Source organism: Lynx rufus, unplaced genomic scaffold, assembly GCF_022079265.1.
Source record: "Lynx rufus isolate CCGP_SWC_20201006 ecotype Redwood Valley unplaced genomic scaffold, mLynRuf1.p SCAF_27, whole genome shotgun sequence".
NCBI lineage: Eukaryota > Metazoa > Chordata > Mammalia > Carnivora > Felidae > Lynx > Lynx rufus.
Window position 1 is genome coordinate 7,946,833 of NW_025814842.1, and position 19,746 is coordinate 7,966,578.

Sequence of the window (19,746 nt, forward strand, 5' to 3'; positions counted from 1 at the left end):
AGAGAAACACAGAATCCAAGGCAGCCTCCAGGCTCTGAACGATTTCGGCTCAGGTCATGATCTCACAGTTTGTGAGTTCGAGCCCCGCATCAGGCTCTGCACTGATAGTGAAGAGCCTGCTTGGGATCCTCTCTCCCTCTCTCTCTGCCCGTCCCTTGCTCATGAGTGTGCTCTCTCTCTCTCTCTCTCTCAAAATAAATAAATAAAACTTAAAAAAAAAATAAAGAACGGGACCTGGGAGCCGTGCTCCTGGATCGATCCCGTACTTAAGAACTAAATGACCTCGAGCAAGTTTCTCGACATCTCTTAGCCTCAGTTTTTTCATCTATCAAATGGGAAATAATAACCACCTCATATTATTTTGAGGATCAAATGAAATAATGCATATTGCCTGGGAAAAAACATAGGTGCTCAAGAAATCATAAAGGGTTTCTAAAGAAATGAAACCAAGGACTCGTTACATAAATAGGGGGATGGCAGGGATGAGGCTAAAGAGGCAACAGGGTCCGGATGATGCGGGGCTTGTGTGGTAAGTTAAAGAAGCTAGGACTTCACCCCGTAGGCCGTGGGGAGCCACCGAAAGCTGTGGGCAGGAGAAGAGCACCATCAGATTGCCATCTTAGCCACATCACTCTGGCCGCGCCGGGGAGGATGGCGGCAGGGAACGAAGAGACTTGCATCGGTCCTGGGAAGGGTTGACTTAGGGACAGTTGGGGGCAGACGGGCTTCAGAGTCGGGAGCCTGCCCTGTGCGGACGTGAGCATCCGAGAGGCATCAGCGTCAAGAGGGGCAAGAAAGCAGTTGCCCCTTTGGACTGCAGGGGGAGAAGGAGGCGAGCCTAGGGTTCCTTTCCCCCCACCCTCGCTGATGCTTGTTATCTCTTGTCTTGTTTGATAATAACCATCCAAACAGGTGTGAGGCGATGTCTCACATGGTTGGGGTTTGCATTTCCCTAATGATTAGTAATGTGGAGCGCCGTTTTAAAATTTTTTTAATTTTTTAACGCTTATTTTTGAGAGACAGAGTGTGAGCGGGGGAGGGGCAGAGAGCGGGAGACACAGAATCCGAAGCAGGCTCCAGGCTCCGAGCCGTCAGCACAGAGCCCGATGCGGTGCTTGAACTTGAGAACCGTGAGGTCATGACCTGAGCCGAAGTCGGACGCTTAACCGACTGAGGTGCCCCGAGTGCCTTTTCAATGTCTGTCCTGTTGGAAAAAGGGCCATTCGGGTCCCTTTGCCTTTTAAAAATTTAATTAACTAATCAATTAACTAATTAATTAATTTTTTAATTTACATCTAAGTAAGTTAGCATATAGTGCAACAATGACTTCAGGAGTAGCTTCCAAGTGGTTCATCCCCTGTGTATACCACCCAGTGCTCCTCCCAACGAGCATCTTCCTTAGTGCCCCTTCCCCATTCAGCCCATCCCTCCTCCCACACCCCACCCAGCGACCCTCGGTTTGTTCTCCAAATTTATGAGTCTCTTACGTTTTGTCCCCTCCCTGTTTTTGTATTCCTTTGGTTTCCTTTCCCTTTGCTTCCCTTCATCTGTTTTGTCTCTTAAATTCCACATATATTGAGTGAAGTCATATGGTAATTGTCTCTGACTGGCTCATGTCACATAATGCCTGCCAGTTCCATCCACGTGGCTGCAAATGATCGTTTTGCCACTTTTCGCTGGGTTGTTTCTTTGCTGTTGACTTTTAGGAGTTCCCTACATATTTTGGAGGTTAACCCCTTACCAGAAATATGATTTCCAATCTCTCTCCCTCCATACATTGCCTTTTCATCTTGTTGATGGTTTCCTCGGTTGCGCGGAAGCTGTTTAGTTGAAGCTGCCTTTGTTTTTGGCGTATGAATAAACTCTCAGAACTGCTTTTGCCCTGAAGGCACTGGCCGACTCCACAGGGAGCTGCCGCAAAATGGAGCCATAGATCTGCTCACAGGCCTCGAGCTTGAGAAGATCAGAAAAGCGTTAAGTCCAAGGGACCCAACACGCATGCTCAGGGTAAGGTGACACCAGACTTAAACCCACGTTCTTTTGGCACAGGGGAAGGTTCCTGGAAGGCAGGAAACCGAGCCCAGGTTTCCTGAGGAAGAGAACACTGAATTCACACTTCAGGGGTGGTGCGCAGGTAGGAATTTGGCTGCAAGCGGTGTTGGTTTTGATGGCGCCCCAGGCATCTGGCAAGAGCGAATATCCCTTTGGAAACACAGAGGAGATCTGATTTCTCTGCATTCTCGCCAGTACTTGCTATTACCAGTATTTTTCGCGTTAGCCGGGCCATAAATGGTTAAGCGCATTGTTTGCATTTCCCTAATGGCTAAGGATGTTGAACACTTGATAACCTCTGGTGCAACACCTGTTCATGTATTTTGCCCATTTTTGAACGGGATTATCTGGGGCGCTTTATTTGCTTGTTTGTTTATTGCTGAATTCTTAGTATTTTCTAGATACCAGTCCTTGGCCAGATATGCGCCTTACAAATGTTTTGTCCCAGTCTGCAACTAGTCTTTTCAACATCTTAAGAGGGTCTTTTGTGGAGCAAAAATTTTAATTTTGATACAATTTAAAGCTATCAATTATTTTCTTTGGTGGATCCTGCTTTCGGTGTCAGGTCTAAGAACTTTTTGTCTAGACCAAGGTTCCTCAAAACTCAATTTTCTCAATTTTGAGAATGTGAGGTAAAAGTGAACACAGCAGCTCTGTGTCACTCATTTCTCACTTACCTGTGTAACCATGGTGATGACCCTTGGGCAGACTCAGAACAAAACTCCTGGAACATTCGCACAGCTGCCGGTGAGATGTTATTCCATATGCCCAAAGCAGAGGGTGAAGAGAAAGGCTGTCAGCATGTTTAAAATAAATGCAAGGATTGGGGCGCCTGGGTGGCTCAGTCGGTTAAGTGTCTGACTTTGGCCCAAGTCATGATCTCACAGTTCGTGAGTTCGAGCCCCGCGTAGGGCTCTGTGCTGACAGCTCGGAGCCTGGAGCCTGTTTCGGATTCTGTGTCTCCCTCTCTCTCTGCCCCTCCCCCGCTTGTCCTCTGTCTCTGTCTCTCTCTCAAAAATAAATAAACGTTAAAAAAAAGTTTACTAAAAAGAACTTTGGACCCCAAGACTCGGGTTGTATTCCCTGGGCCAGGACATCTCACATATGTTCCTGCTGTTTGCACATGGAGAAGGTGTGCCTGTGCTACTGTCCCCACAGAGAGATAAGAAAGCACGCATTTGACCTCTCTAGGCTTTGCTTATAAATATCTTTTTCCTGCTGTTCCTGCATTGTATCCTTTGCTGTAATAAATTTTAACCTGAAGTGTAACTTTATGTGGGGTCCCGTGGGTTCTGCCAGTGCATCATGGACTAGCTGTGAGACCACTGAGACAGGGGGTTGTTTTTCTTAAAACTAAGAATTAAGTTTGTTTGCTTTTTAAATTAAAAAAGCATTTTTTAATGTTTATTTTTTGAGAGACAGAGAGAGAGAGAGAGAGAGAGAGAGACCGAGTGGGAGTGGGAGAGGGACAGAGAGAGAGGGAGACACAGAATCCGAAGCAGGCTCCAGGCTCCGAGCTGTCAGCACAGAGCCCGATTCGGGGCTCGATCCCACAACAGTGAAATCATGATCTGAGCTGAAATCAGGAGTTGGACACTTAGCCAACTGAGCCATGCAGGCACCCCAAGAATTCAGCTTTGTAAATTGTTATAAGACTTCTAAAATCATCTATTTTATAACTGAGCAATTTTGGTAGTTTGTAGCTTTCAAGGAATTGGTCCATTTCATCCAAGTTGTTGAATTTATACAGGTAGAGTTGTTTACATGTCCCCTTATTATCCTATTACTCCTATTATTATTCTTTGGAGTCTGTGGGAATGGCCAACATTTTTTTTCTTTTTGGTTTTGTTTTCAGAGCATCTTCATGGAAATTATTTGACGTGATTTCTAACTACGACCCTGTGTGGCAGGCAGGGCAGGCGTTATTATTGGCGTTGACAAAGAAACATAGCTGCTCAGAAGTGCCTGTTTCAGGACCACGTGGACAGAAAATTGCAAAGCTGATATTAGAGCCCAGGGCTCCTGGCTCCAAGCTTCTCTTTTGGCAATAAGGTCCCAACCATCACACCCACGTAATTCTGTTGCCTTCCATCCCTACCTCTCGGCTCTTTCTTAACTGGCTTTTTACTCTCTGCCTAACCTTCCCTTGTCATGCTTTTTCTTGATTAAATCCTATCTCTTAAAAGAATTTTTTTTAATGTTGATTTATTTTTGAGAGAGAGAGAGAGACAAAAACAGAGTGTGAGCAGGGGAGGGGCAGAGAGAGAGGGAGACACAGAATCTGAAACAGGCTCTGGGCTCTGAGCCATCAGTACAGAATCCGACGTGGGGCTTGAACTCATGAATGGAGAGATCATGACCTGAGCCAAAGTTGGATGCTTAACCGACTGAGCCACCCAGGTGTCCCTAGAGACTTTTTTTGATGGTCACAACTGGAGGAGTGCTACTGGCATCTAGTGGGAAGAGGCCAGGGACGCTGCTAAATATCCCACCAATGTCAAGACAGCCCCGTCCAGAACAAAGAATGATCTGGTCCAAATGTCAGTAGTGCCAAGGTTGAGAAACTCTGCTCTCATCCTATGCCCAGGGAGGCCTTGTCTGACTCCTAGCTGGCTCTTTGTACGTGACGCAGTTATGCCAGGCCACCAAGGCTGCAATGCTTTGAATTTGTGGTGGACGACTTGCCAATCGGTGGCTTTGTGGGCTACAAGGAGGACAGCGGCTTCCTGCCACATGGCCCTAAGATAGGACTCTAGATCCCTTTGGATTTTCACATTGAATCCATGGAGATGGAATTATTTTGCCAATGTCTCAGGGTTGGGTTTCAGGTCCCACACCCTGGCTGGATGATGGCCTCATCCGCACTTACAGAGTGTGCTGGTCTGAGACTTCAGTGGAAGGTTGGGGGTGGCAGGGTCGTGGTGTTGATGGTGGTGGCTTCTTCCCCCAAGCACTGGAAATCTACTGCCTGTCCGTCATCGACTCCAGGGTGCCCATGTTCTCACAGGTGGCATTTGTGGCACTTGTGGCTGTCATTCTCACATGTGCTTTGGAATGACCTCACTGGGTACAACTTAGATGAGGAGGTAACCTCTGGAGGTTCTGGTGATGGTTTTGACCAGGGTGACAATGGCTGGAAGATCGTCCACGCGGATGCCCTCCTCTCCCATCCATACCCTGGTCTGCTCTGTGCTATGCTGGTCACGGGTGCCCAGTTCCTGACCTCTGGGCACTGGTGAGGTGATAAGAATTAATTGGGAATTTCTCAAGGGGTAGAACTAAGTAGGTCATCTACTTAGTAGAAGGTTTGCAGATCTTCTCTTCTTTCGAAGATGAGGGGCAGACCTAAGGGGTGGGGTGGCTCTGGAGAGGATAAGTATATTCTATGTTAGGGTTTCTGGACAACAGAATTGGGGGAAGATTGCTTTGCTGCAGGCGTTGGGTCTGGAAGAAAGGGGACTGATTCCTCTACGATGTACCGGAAGAGGGACAGGCGAGACCCGACACAGGCTTTTTGCTGCTCCCCTACCAGCACTGTTATCATGGTGCTGCTGGGCCTCCTCAGTGTGTATCGTCATGAGGCCATTGACTTGGTGCCATCTTGTTGTATGTCCTGACCTGCTGTATCTCTGGTTATATGTCTAGCCACTTCTACTGGCAGACTGGGGTTGAATGTTGGGTGTGGGACATCACCCTCACCACTGGTCTCTTCTCTGGAAGAGAAGTCCCTCTCCGACTGCCTTGGCCATGTCCCATAAATCTTGATACGTTCCATTTTCAGTGCAATGTGATTTATTCCTTTGAGAGTTCCTCTTTGACACGTGGATTATTGTGTGTGTCCATGTGTTGGAGAATTTCCTGCTATCTTTCTGTTACTGATTTCTAGTTTGATTCTATTGCGATCAAAGGTCACACTCTGTATGATTTCAATTCTTTTGAATTTGCTGAAATTTGTTTTATGACCCAGGACATAGTCTATCTTGGTGAATGCCCCAGGTGCACTTGAAAAGAATGAGTATTCCGCTGTTCTTGGGTGGAGTGGTTCTATAAATATCAATTAGGTCCTTCTGAATGACAGTGTTGTTCTATATCCTTGCCGGTTTTCTCACTAGTAATTCTGTCTACTGTTGAGACAGTGGTGTTAAAAATCCTCAACTATAATTCCGGATTGGCCTATTTCTCTTTTTAGTTCTATCAACTTTGCTTCATGTATATTGGAATTCTGTTGTTTGGTCCACATTCATTTAGGACCGCTATGCCTTCTTGGTGAATAGATCCTTTTACCTGTATGTGATGTCCTTCTCTATCCTTCGCAATTTTCATTGCTCTGAAGTTTACTTCATCTGTCATTAACATAGCCACTACTGCTTTCTACTGACTGGTGTTTGCATAGTGTATCTTTATCCTTTTACTTTCAATCTACATATATCTTTATATTTGAAGTGAGTTTCTTATCTACAGTACATAGTTGGATTGTGTTGTTTTTAAGTGACCAAAAGGCCACCTGGAGCTCCACCCCTTTAAAAAAATTTTATATGTTTATTTATTTTTGAGGGAGAGAGAGACACAGAGCGTGAGTGGGGGAGAGACAGAGAGAGATGGAGACACAGAATCTGAAACAGGCTCCAGGCTCCGAGCTGTCAGCACAGAGCCTGATGCGGGGCTCAAACTCACAGACGGTGAGATCTTGACCTAAGCAGAAGTCAGACGCTTAACTGACTAAGCCACCCAGGTGCCCTGGAGCTCGACCCTTTGATTCTCCTGGTTTAGCAATTCCAGAGCACAGAACGTGCCTCTCTCCTGGTAGCTCCAGCAGCCTTCCCAAGGAGGCCTCTCATTGGCCTTGGCCCCACTCGGTTTTTATTTTAATTTTTTTAAGTTTATTTATTTATTTTGAGAGAGAGAGAGAGAGAATGAGAGAGAGAGAGATCACATGCAGGTGAAGGGCAGAGAGAAGGAGAAACAGAATCCCAAGCAGGCTCCCAGCCCTCAGCTCAGAGCCCGATGTGGGGCTCAAACCCATTAACCATGAGATCATGACCTAAGCAGAAGCCAAGAGTCAGACCCTTAACTGACAGCCACCCAGGTGCCCATCACTCTTTGTTTTTAACTAGTGCATCCATACCATTTACATTTAATGTAATTTTGGTATGTTAGGGTTTAAGTTTGCCATTTTATTATTTCTTTTCTGGTTTTCATTCCTCTGTTTCCCTTTTCATGCTTTTCTCTGGGTTTCCTGAACATTTCTTAGAATTCCTTTCTGATTTATCTATACTGATTTGGAGTGTATTTCTGTAGTGTAAGTGCTTGACATTAAACTTTCGATTGCCGGGGCACCCATTGCAAAGACATCCAGCTCAAATTAACATACTGCCAGGTGGATTGCACAGTTACCAGCAAAACAACCAGGAAGGGATGAGGCCACCCCCACCCATGAAGTTTCCCTTTTAGAAAGCGCTGAGTAACATAGATAACCGGCCACTTGAGTGATCTCATTTCTCCTTTCCTGTGCCCCAATTCCTGCTCTTATGCCATAAATTTGCCAATAAAGAGTCTACCTGTGAAACCCTAGGTACCCCACCCTCAGACCCTAATGAAGGCAGAGCCCCAGGTCCTCTCTCTCCCTCCCTCTCAACCCATGACCTCATGTGTGGCCCTTGGCTGTGCCAGGTTCCCTCCAGGACTTGTAATAAACCTTGTTCTTCAGAGTTCCCTAATGGTTTTGCTGAAGTACATCCCCAAATCACAGTAAGAACAACAGGGCTGGTCCAGCCACAACACCGGCTCTGGTGGTGGTGGAAAGGGGATGTCTACGGGGCTCTGGCATTCCTAACCAAGAACATTACTATCAACAGGCTGGGACTGAAGCAACAATCTCTTTCTATGGTAGTTTTTGCAGTGGTTTCCCTGGGTGTTATACATACATAACTTACTACAACAGCCTACTGGTGTGAAAACACTTAACCATATTATCTCCATTTAGGTCTCTTTACCCCCCACCCCCATTTATAATTGCCTTACATATTTCTTTCGCATACAATGAGAACCGCATCAGATGATGATGTTATTATGCTTGTTGCCTTGTCTATTAAGCAGAATTTCAAAAAGTCAAGAGAAGGATAATCTATTATGTTTGCCCATCATTTTACCATTATCATTGTTCTTTCTTAATTCCTGATGTTCCACATTTCTTCTTCTATCATGTCCTTTCAGTTTGAAGAACTTCTTCTATTCATTCTTTTAGGGTAGGTTTCTTAGTTCTCCTTCACCGGCAAGTGTAAGTGTCTTTTCTCTTCATTCCTAAAGGATATTTTTGCTGGATATTGAATCCTGGGTTGACAGGTCTTTTTCGTTTGGACTTGAAAATGTTGTGTTACTTCTTTCTGGCTTCCACGGCTTTTGGGGGGAATCTGCTGTCATTTGAGTCATACTGTTAGGTAACAGACTGTTTCTTTCAAGAAACATCATAGCTGCTTTCAAGATTTTTTGTCTTGAGTTTTCAAAAGTTTGATTGTGTCCTCTTTTCATTTCTTAAATTTGTAGGTTTCTCTCTTTTGCCAAATTTGGGGAAATAACAACCATTATTTCTTCTAATATTTTTTCTGCCCCCTCTCTCTTCTTCTGGGACTCCAATGACATGAATGGTAGATCTTTTCTTATTGTCCCACAGGTCCCAAAGAGTCTGTGGTTTTTTGTTTGTTTTCTTCAGTCCATTTTCTCTATTGTTCAGTTTGAGTACTTTCTATCAATCAATCTTCATTTACTGATTCTTGTGTCCCTCAATCTTGTTATTGAGACTGTTTAGTGAGTTTTTAATTTTGGTTATTGTATTTTTCAGTTCTAAAACATCCATTCGATTCCTCTTAATATCTTTTACTTCTTTGCTAAGATCCCACCCAGGATACAACATTACATTTCATTGTTATTTCTCAGGTTTCTCTTGGATGTGACAGCTTTTCTGACTTTCCTTGGTGTTGATGACCTTGGCAGTTTTGAGGAATCAGGTATTTGGTACAGTGTCCTCACTGGGATTTTTCTGGTGTTTTCTCTTGATTAGATTGGAGTTATGGGTTTGGGGGACAAAGACCGTGATGGAGGTAAAGGGCCATTGTCATCACGTCCGGAGGGTACATACTATCAGCAAGCCTGATCACTTGATGTTGACCTTCATTGCCTGGCTGGGGCGGGGTCTGTTGGGCTCCTCCTGTGCAAAGCCATCTGCACTTCACCCCCCATCGCAAACTGTACTCTTCGGAAGGAAGTCACTGTGTACAGCTAATACAATTTGTTTCCTTTGTCTTTGTCTTGTTTTGTTTTTTGTTTCCTTTTTTTTTTTTACACTTACATCATATCATGTTTTCCTCTTCCAAATTCTGGCTTATTAGAGGAATTAATCTTTTCTGGGCCCATATTTTTCCAAACATTTCATTTTGTTCACTACCCCAATAGAAAGCATTTATGCAGCAAAGATGAAAGGCATGATTCGAGAGACTATTTCTCTTAATAATTCCATGGACTCAAAACCACTGTCCTACCTCAGCCTTTAAATATTAGACTAGCCATTTTTTAGGAAAAGCCAAAAAATCCTATGCAGCTGTTAAGAACAATGGAATTCTTCTGAATGCTTCTGTTTGTTTCTGGGAAAGTTACCAGAAGAAATGGAATCATTTTCATTTTCTCTGGAAAGTTTTTTTTTTTTTTAACGTTTATTTTTTGAGAGAGAGTGTGTGAGCAGGAGAGGGGCAGAGAGAGAGGGGCACAGAGGATCTAAGCAGGCTCCGCGGCTAACGTGGGGCTTCAACTCATGAACCGCGAGACCATGACCTGAGCCAAAGTTGGACGCTCAACTCAATGGACTGAGCCACCCAGGCGCCCCTGGAAAGTTTATTTTAAAAGAAACTTGGATCTTACACATGACTTCCTCACGAATCTCCTAAATTCCAAAAAGGGAAGCACACCTGTTCATGTTGTATTTGTCCTCTTGACACGGAGAGGGCTATTTTCGGATGGCACAGGATGGCAGAACGGTCTGGGCTTTGTGTTGACTTCACAGCATGCGGAGACCTGTGACATTATCGTCTTGAGTCCCCATATGTCCACGCCATAGGACCTGAAGCATAATGTTGCCCTTTTATATTCCTAAAGACCACCCTAAGTTTTGGTTCTGCTTTTATGACATATTTATCAGAACTGTAACTTGATGTTGAGTTTCTGGACACGAGTAATTATTAAGAGGAAATTCGACTTTTGCTACCAAATGGTTCCAGGAATACATCGCAGAGGAAAAGGGGGGCTGTCTAAAATGAGGTTATTGTTAGAATATGATCTGTATTCAGGAGGCCCTGCACAGTCCCTGGCATCATGGTAATCTGAGTGACTGTCACCGACTCCCACTTATCCACCTTAGTGGTTATATGAGAGTTTTGAAAAAGAGCGATGAGGCAGTAGCTTTAGCAGATAGGAAAACAACTTATAAAGAAAAATTGCTGGGGCTCCTGAGTGGCTCAGTTCGTTAAATGTCTGAACAGTTCGTGAGTTCGAGCTCCGAGTCAGGCAGGCTCTGCAGCCCGGAGCCTGGAAGCTTCCTCGGACTCTTTCTGTTCTTCCTCTACTCATGATGCGCTGTCTCTCTCTCTCAAAAATAAACATTAAAATTTTTTTTAAAAAGAAAAAAAGAAAAATGAAAAATAGCTAAAATAATTACATACCGGAGAAGGTGCACACATGAAATAGAGATTCAAGAAAAAGACCCACATTCAAACGGGAATTGAACCCTTAACAAAAGTAGCATTTCAAAATAGCCGAGACAAGGTAGTTTTGTGCTGAGAGGTGATGGGGGAGGGGAGAGCCAGACCTTTATCTCGATAGGTCCTTACTTCACAGGAAATTTCACATGGAGCCAAGATTTTATCATAAAACCATAAAACTCTGAAAGCACTGGCAAGAAGGATTAACATTTTAACAACTCTGGAGTGGGGTGGGTGTTTTAATGTGCAAAATTCAGAAGCTATAAAGTCAAAATGTAGTAATCTTCACGGGGTATTAACACAAACTCAAGACACAAATGACCAGTCTGGAAGGGTGCTACAACACGACTGACACGCCAAGGGAGAATGCCTTCGATGAACGCAGAACTTCTGCAAAGGGACAAAGACAAAGATGAACAGAACCAAATGCAAGAGGCAGTGAACACAGGGAAAGATGCCTAACCTAAATGTCAATCACCTCTCACCCACTAGACTGAAATAAGTGAGAATTCCAGGGGTGAGAAGTTCAAGGCCACAGGGACCGGGCACCTTCCTGAGGCTGGGGTGCCATCTTCAGTACGTGACCCTCCTCCCCGCTCCCAGGATGGCTCCTGTGCCTGAAGGTGGCACCTCCAGGACCCTTGAGAAGAAGGGGGGGCGAGGCAGGCAGGGAAAAGGCAAAAGGTTTCTGCTCCAGCCCACCTGCCCCAATCCTTTAATGAGTTTTCATGGAAGCCTAGTTCCGCCTACATCTCATTTGCCGGCTGCACAGGGGTGCGGTAAAGTTACTTTCAACTTTCCTCATAGAAAATGCGTGAATCCTAAGCTTACTCCTTGTGGATCTTCACACAGTGAACACATCCATTTGAACAGCATCCGGAACAGTACAAACAGCCTCCTTACATGTCCCCATGTGCTCCCTCTGAGTCACTAGAGGTTTTTTTTCTTAAGTTTAATCTGAGAGAGAGAGCACGCACACGTGGGTGTGGGGAGGGGCTGAGAGAGAGAGAGAGAGAGAGAGAGAGAGAGAGAGAGAGAGAATTCCAAGTAGGCTCCAGCTGTCAGCAACAGAGCCCAACTCAGGCTCAAACTGACAAACCGTGAGATCATGACTTGAGCCAAAACCAAGAGTTGGATGCTTAACCGACTGAGTCACCCAAGCACCCCTAGCAGGTATTTTTAATGGGTACATTCTCAAGTGTGACCAAAATAGGGTTCATTAAAAAAGAGAAGGAGAATATAAGTAACCAGTCACCTGTCACATGCATCATTTTATAAATTCACCCAAAGGCCACTTTTGCCCTTCGATTTTCTCCCCAAATCTTTCATTCTCGGTCTAAGACATGTTCTGGTTCTTTAAGAGAGAAAGGTTGGTATTTACATTTGCTGTGACCACGAGCAAGCTTGGCCCTGAAGCAGGAACTTTCTGCAGCAGTAGACTCGCAAGTGAATGCAGCGAGAAGGTGCCCGTGGGAGGACGACCTGGTCCCTGAGCATGGAGAGGTCTGTGAATATGGAGACTTTCCAGAAAACCATCAGGGACCCCATCCCACGACTGAGATGAATATGGGGATAATTTGCAATTCCACCTGTATCTTTAAAAAAATTTTTTAAAAATATTTATTTATTTTTGAGAGAGAGAGGGAGACACAGAATCCGAAGCAGCCTCCAGGCTCTGAGCTGTCAGCACAGAGCCCAATGCGGGGCTTGAACTCACGGACCGTGAGATCATGACCTGAGCTGAAGTTGCACACTTAACCGACTGAGCCACCCAGGTGCCCCCCACCTGTATCTTTTAGAAGTGAGAAAACCCCAAAATAAATGTGACCAGATCTTAGATCAGAGGTCAGAATTTATTCAGTATTACAGTATCCGTATTGGAGAGAACACCTCATTATGAATACAGGCAACTTTCACGACGGGGGGTGGGGGTGGGGGGCTCCCATCCTACTGAATGCTGGAACATTTCTCTTGCAGAGAATCCTGATCTGGGGAGGCGTCTGCCAGTATTCTAGTACCACACGGAATCAGCTCGTTCACAAACAACAGGAACTCTACAGACGCAATAAATGTGAGGGCTTTCAGGGAAGCAGAGCTCATTCAACGTCAGAGAATTCACACTGGAGAAAAACCACATGTGCGTAATGGCTGTGAAAATGCTTTGAGAAGCTCAGAGCTAATTAGACATCTGGGATCTCAGAGCAGGGAGGTGCTCTGCGAGCATAATGGGTGAGGGAGAGCCTTCAACCCGAGCTCGTCCTTAGACGACGTCAGCTAGCTTAGTGGGGACATGAGTTGGTCACGTGTGATGAATATGGAGAACTATCTAGGGGAAGCACGGAGCGTATTGAACACGAGATCATTCATCCTTGGGAGAAAAGCCTGTGAGTATAATCAATGTGGAAAGTCATTTAGGGATCATGCAGCCTTTTCTTGTCACTGGAGAATTCACGGGAAAGACACTCTTGTGCTGTACAGACTGTGGGAGGGTGATTAATCCGTAATCAGGCTAATTCATACTGGAGAAAAAACCTTGATTACCAAGAGGGAAGAAAAGCCTTCAGTTCTTTTCCTTACTGGATTTCAGAGAAACCCTTGCAATGTATGGGGCAACTGGGGGTGGGGCGGGGAAGTCAGCATTTACTAAGTATATCACATTGAAGCATCAATCACATCAAAGGAGGGGGTTAAACTTTTTGTTTCATCCACCCCTGAGCTTCCATTCTTTTCTCTGATTATGTCAGGAATTGTTTTTGTCTTTAGTAACATATTTTCCTAATAGTACCATTGCTTTTATATGCTTGGCTTATAATTCTACTAGGCATTCAGTACACTTCTGCTAAATGAATGAAGTAACACAGCAGACAAACACCAGGGTTGGCCTGGTTTTGGCCCCCGGTGGGGAGGATCCCTGCGGTACACAGGCTTAGTGGCACAACGAGGCTTAGCGGCACAATCTGCCGGTCACAAATTCGAATGTCATCGCGACACATCGTGTTTGGGCCCCATTTATTCGATGACCTTCCATAGGCCACACCTCTACTACTGATGATCTGGAGATGCCAAACGGATGACTTCTTCAAGTTCTGAACGTCTGAGGAGGACGCCCCTTTATCTTTCTTGTGTATCTGAAACTGGAAATCGAAAGAGGAAGGCCTAGAGTTCTTGAGTTCAACTTCTTCTTGAATTCAGCTTCCCTTTCATAAGGGAAGGAAGGACCATACATTTTCTTGTGGTGTGTTGAAGAAGCACACCCCGGCCCCAGCCCCACGGCTCGATCAGAGTTGGGGCAGAAGAAAGTTTCATCTAGTTCTTAGCAGCCCACTGCTTCCCTCCTCTCAAGCTAACTCACATGATCCCCAGATGAAGCTCCAATGTTTCCTAAAGACATCCTTGCCTCTCACTATCTTTACTCTGCAACTGAGCAGAAGAGATTCAGGCCTTGTGCATTTCTGGCTCCTAGCTTTGCCGAGAAGACAGGAAGAAATGGTGGAGAAAAAGGGACAGGTGAAGAGACAGAGTGAAGAGCGTGGGGGGCAGGGGGGCAGCGCCCGCACACAGGGAAGGGCCACAATTCAGGCCATCTTGTTCCTCAGAGGATCTAAAATGCCAGTAGGGCTGGCAGGAGGGTTCGCTAAAATGCCTAGTTTCCCCCCAGTTTAGTTCCAGTTGCCATAAGCCCCTCCCAGCTAGTACTTGGCACTTAGAAAATCCTGCTGTGCACCCTGGCCTCCTGCAGAAGTGATCTGACCCACTGCCATTTGCCCGTTCAAGCTCGCTGCTCCCTCCATGTGCTTTCCATGGCTTTCTGGCCCATGCTTAGGCTCTCCCTCTCTCCCTCCACTGAACTTGTTCATCTCCAAATTCATCACTGAGCCCCATTTTAGAAGAAGACTCATCGCCATGTATCTAGATCTTTCCTGAGTCTATCTTTCCTCATTTGTGTCCAACAGGCCCTGGGATTTGGGACTAAGTGCTAGAATTGCTCTATAGGCTGTGAGAAATCTTGACCTGTATTTCCTACCATGTAAGTACGTTTTCCACTGGCTAAGTTTGGGGTGGGTTTCCATTTGGATCTAAACCAAGAACCATGGTGCTCAAAGGAGTTGATGACGGGCGGGTTCAGAAGACTGCTATACTGGTTAAGAATGCCTTAGTTCCAAATAGCAGAAATCTTCTTAGAAAATAAGGACACTTAATTAATATATCAGTAAGACTGGAAGTCGGTGGTTCCAGGATAGGTATAGTGGCTCAACGATATCATCAAGGACCCAGGCTCTTTTTTCTGTCTGCTAGGCCAACCTTGGTATGTTGGCTTTTTCCTTTGGTCTGGTTGCCTCGGGGTCTCAAGATGGCGGCTACAGTCCTAAGTATCATGTCCTCCAACATCCATGTTCAAGGCAGGAAGGAGGGACAGGCCTCTTCACCATCCTCCCTTTAATCAAAAAGCAAATTTCTTCCCAGAAGGTCCTCAAGCCATTTCCTCATAATTTTTATTCGCAGAACTAAGTCACATGCCCACCTCAAAGCCACCTGACAGCCAAGGGAGTAAGTAACGGGCTTGCTGCCATAACACACACGGCCAGGCAGGGCCTGGGGACCAGAAGGCACTGGGGTGCCCTGGGGCTGGCTTCCTCCTCGGCCTCTCACAGGTCTCGGCTCTGCTCTGGCGAGTCCCTCCTTTCTCCCCTCACCAGTATCAGGCTCGTGGTTCCCTCCACGCTCAGTACGTTCTCTTGTGGCAGCCTGTTTCTCTTCTATGTCCCGAGTTTCTTCTTCAGTTTAATCCTGGCCAGCACATTGGTCCATCCAGGCCCCACTGGTCCTCACGACATCCTGTCACGCACTGTGACGATACTGTCTGATTTTTTGGTGCCAATGTCCCCAAAGGGGAACCTGATTGGTCTAACTGGCATTCCTCGAATTTTTGAGCCAGCCAGGGGACTTCGAATGTCATTGGCCAGCCTCTACTGGGTCCTGGTCCGATGACCTGTAGGGGGGAGGGGCGAGGAGGCAGGGTCATGTGATACAACACAGCCCCGAGGCAGCAGCGCCCCTGCAGAAGGGACGCGGGGCAAGGCCGGTTCAGTGGCACCAAAGAGCGTGGATCGTGGGTTTGTGGAGCCCGGAGCAACGCTGTGTGAAGATTCAGTCACTCTGTGAAGAGAGAGGCCACAAGGGAGAACACGGAAGCCCCGGACACAAGAGTGAAAAGGCCATTTTGGACATTTTGGCCCCACTCCGGTGGATGCCACACGAAGAGGAGGAATCCGGCTGGCAGACAGAACCAAGGTCCCCGAACTCGGGCCACAGTCCGGCCACCTTAGCCAAATGCAGCCACCTGGGCCGCTCCAGCTGAGGCCCAGACACGGCTGCGCAGACCTAACTCGTTCCTGCTCTAGAGGCTCGGCCTGCTTCCCTGACTCGCAGCATCGAGAGCAGAATCATAGATTCTTGTGTCTGCGTGACTTGAGTGTCTCCCCAAATCCCCCAAAGCAGAAATTCCAGTGACTGCCGGCAGGAAGTGGGAGGTCTCTCGCGAATGTGGCCGTCACCGGCATCGGGAGGTTCAGTACCTACTAGACTTGGTCTCTTAGAGGCCATTTTCTGGCTCTGACAGGCTGCAGAAGGGATTGTGGACGGAGGGCCACTTCGATGCGGCCACACAACAGGGGCAGAAAGCGGGCTGGCGATTCCAGTGACACAAGGAACAATCCCACAACGGGCCACATAGAACCTTCAGGCACTGAGGGGCAGACCCGGATTTGAGCCTCTGCCCCTCCACTTAGCAGCTGCGTGCTGTTGGGTGAATTATTTAACCTAAGTTCCTTTCTTCATTCTAGCGCCAGGACAGGAACATCCTATTTCCCAGGGCTGTTGGGGGGTCATGAGAGACATTGTGCCTGAAGCCCTTGGCAGTGCGGGCACTAGATGCAGGGTGGCCGCTGTTACCCTGAGAGCCTCACGCTCGCGCCCAGTGTCTCCGAGGCCCAGTGAGGAGAACCGGCTGCTGAGCAAGCGACCAAGAGCCTGGCTTGGCCTTTCTGGAAGCGGGGCTCCATTGGTGTCCTCCACGGGGTGGGGGGCAGCAGGGAAACCGGGGGCCTTTACGTATCATGAAGCCCTTTATGGCTTTCTTTCTAGACCTGGTTTCTCGAGCATTTTCTAGAAGCCTCTGGAGCAGCTTCGCCAGTTCCCCGGGGGCACTGAGCTTAGAGTCACCTGCCCCTCCAGCGTCCTGCACCCCCAATGCCTTCACTTGATTAGCCATTTCTATCCCTTCTACCTGCCTGCATGAATTTCTATCCGGTCGAGCGCTGGGATGGTCATCAGGGGAGCAATTTGAGAGAGTACTCCAGAGACCCACTGGAAATCTGGAAATGACATTCCAGCTCCAAGCTTCCAAGCCTGGAGACCCCTGGCGGCGGCTGTGCTCCCGCCCCGGGACAATCGCGTGAGCGCAAAGGCCCCTGGCAACAGATAGAGGGGTGGCCGGCAAGGGCCCTCCCTTTCTTTTTCTTTCTCTCCTTAACCCTCAGTGGCATGCTCACATCTCCACCGGCTTCGGGGTCCAGCAGTTTAGAAGCAGCCCGGGCTCCCAGGAGATGCGGGTTCCATGAGCATGGCCAGCATCTGGGACTAGCTCTTATGATCTGGCCAACAACATTTCTAACTTACTAGCTTTAAACGAAAGCAGAAGAGAGCTCCGAGGCTATACGAAACCCTGCATGTGCACACAGGGTTTGTCCCTTGTCCACGGGGGAGGCAGGGACTCTGCAGCTAACGAAAGAAAAGGGGCGCTGGGTGCGTTCTGTGCTTGGGACCCAGGCCTTCGCCATATGCCAAGGGGAGGAGGCACTCGTTGAGGGTTGGGGGGCTCGGAGGAGGGGGTACTTCAGGACGGTCACTAACATCCGTTCTGTTACCTTCACGAACTCCCTGGCTGCCGGTCACTACGGGAGCACCTGCCCGCTCCACGCCAGGTGAAGCCTTACTATGTGCCAGGTGCTAAGCCAGGCACTGTGAACACAGAGCTGCTTCAGACATAGGCCTTGCCCTCAAAGAGCTACAAGTTCATATTGAGAGCTGGTCCCTACGCCTGCCGTACTTAACCAGGACACTGCGCGGGCGGCTTCACGACCATACCCGTTTCTTGCTTGTTCCCTGCCTCCCCCTCCCAACGGCACGCCCAGGCAGCGGCAGAGGCAACGGGGATGAAGCAACGGCCAGCTTCTGGGTATCGGGGCGAATGTGGCAAGGCTGCCTGGGGCTGGGGGGGCGGGGGGAAGGGGTGGCAGCAAGGACAAGGTCACCTCTGCACGAGCCGGCCACCGTCCCAGAGAAGGCAGGCCACGTCTTCAGTCACAGGTGTGCCTCCACCCACGACCTCGCTGAGCGGCGAGCCCGTCCTCTTGGACCGTAGCGTCCACAGCCACAGCCAGTCTCCACCCCAAGTCCTGCGGTGCTCAGAGGAGCCACGGAGAATACCAAGGACGAGACGCGGTTCTTCCTCACAGAGCTTCCTTTAAGTCTGTTTGAGAAGGAGAAGGCCTAGAAAGGTCACGAAGGCCTAGAACACTGCATGAGTGCTGGCTAGGGCATTTTGTGGGCCGTGAATTCTTATGGAAGCACGGAGCGGGGAGTCTAACTGCAGGCCTGCAGAGTCCCGGGAGGGCTTCAGGGAAGAGGTGGGCTTTGGGCCAGGACAGGAGGGTGGGCAAATTCAGAGCACTGGGGAGGCCTGCACTCCGGGGGGACCCGTGACATGGGCCGTGACCACGGGCGCTCAGAATGCAGCTGGCCCATCACCCCCTTGCGAAAGAAAGGCTTCAAGCCGCAGCGCCTTCTCTCGCTCAGCCATCACCAGAGGAGACAGCCAGAGGCCGGGAGGTTGGTGCAGTCACAGAGCTTTGTTTCTTGGAAATGGGGACCTTGGTGTTTTGTTGTTTTTTTTTTAAAGTTTATTTATTTTGAGAGAGAGAGAGAGAGAGAGAGAGCGAGCACAAGCGGGGGAGGGGCAGAGAGAGGGGGGAGAGAAGCCCAAGCAGCTCCCTGCTGTCAGCACGGACTCAACACGGGGCTCTCACACAACCGTGAGCTCATGACCTGAGCTGAAACCAAGAGTCAGACGCTTAACCGACTGAGCCACCCGGGTGCCCGCCCCATGGAAATGGGGACTTGTGACAGTTTCATTTCCTATGGTGTCATCACAGTATGAGGCCAGGACTGAGGACATCCTGTCGACTTCAACACTCAGCCTTCCTGCCACAGCAGAACCACGGGGCCACCCTCGAAGGGGGTGCTGCTGCTCCCGAGAGGCTTTACGCTGATAAAGGCATTGCTTTGGGAAACCACGAAGCCCAAACCTCGCTCTGCTGGGAGGATACGCGTGGCCGCGCATCTGGGCAGGATTCTGGCAGGATGTCAAAGAATTCGTACAGAGGAAATCTCTGACTATTATTATGAATAAGAGAAAATTTCCATTCATTTCCTAATCCATCCCACAGAGAGTCTCTGTGAATGGCAGCCACGGAGGAAAACCCTCAGGAGGAGGCGAGCAGCTCTCAGAGGCGAGCAGCTCTCAGAGACGAGAAAGTCACAGGGGAGGGGCGCGCAGGACACATAGAGCCCAAGCCACGTCAGGCCAACCTCCCGAGTGTCACGCGGGAGAAACTGGCCTCTGCGAGCAGAGGAGCGATGCTCTGAGAAAGCACAGACCTCGCCCTACAGCAGATGAGCCCTTCAGGAGCAAAATCTTTCAAATGCAGTGAATCGAGGGCCATGATCATCTGAGGAGAAGTCAGCCTTTCTTCATCCCCCTAAGATCCTGGCTGGCGCTCCTCGGAATGAATGAGGGAGCTCACGGGGGCCCACAGGGGGCTGCCACACAGAAAATTGTTCATATCAGAGAAAAGCACCATGAAAGGAATCTAGAGGGGCGCCTGGG

General features: G+C 48.1%; 1 pseudogene; it reads left to right on the top strand.

Annotated features, from left to right (window-relative positions):
• The first annotated feature begins 473 nt into the window (after positions 1–473).
• Positions 474–17,419, top strand: LOC124519364 (transmembrane 9 superfamily member 1-like; annotated as a pseudogene).
• Positions 17,420–19,746: the final 2,327 nt, after the last annotated feature.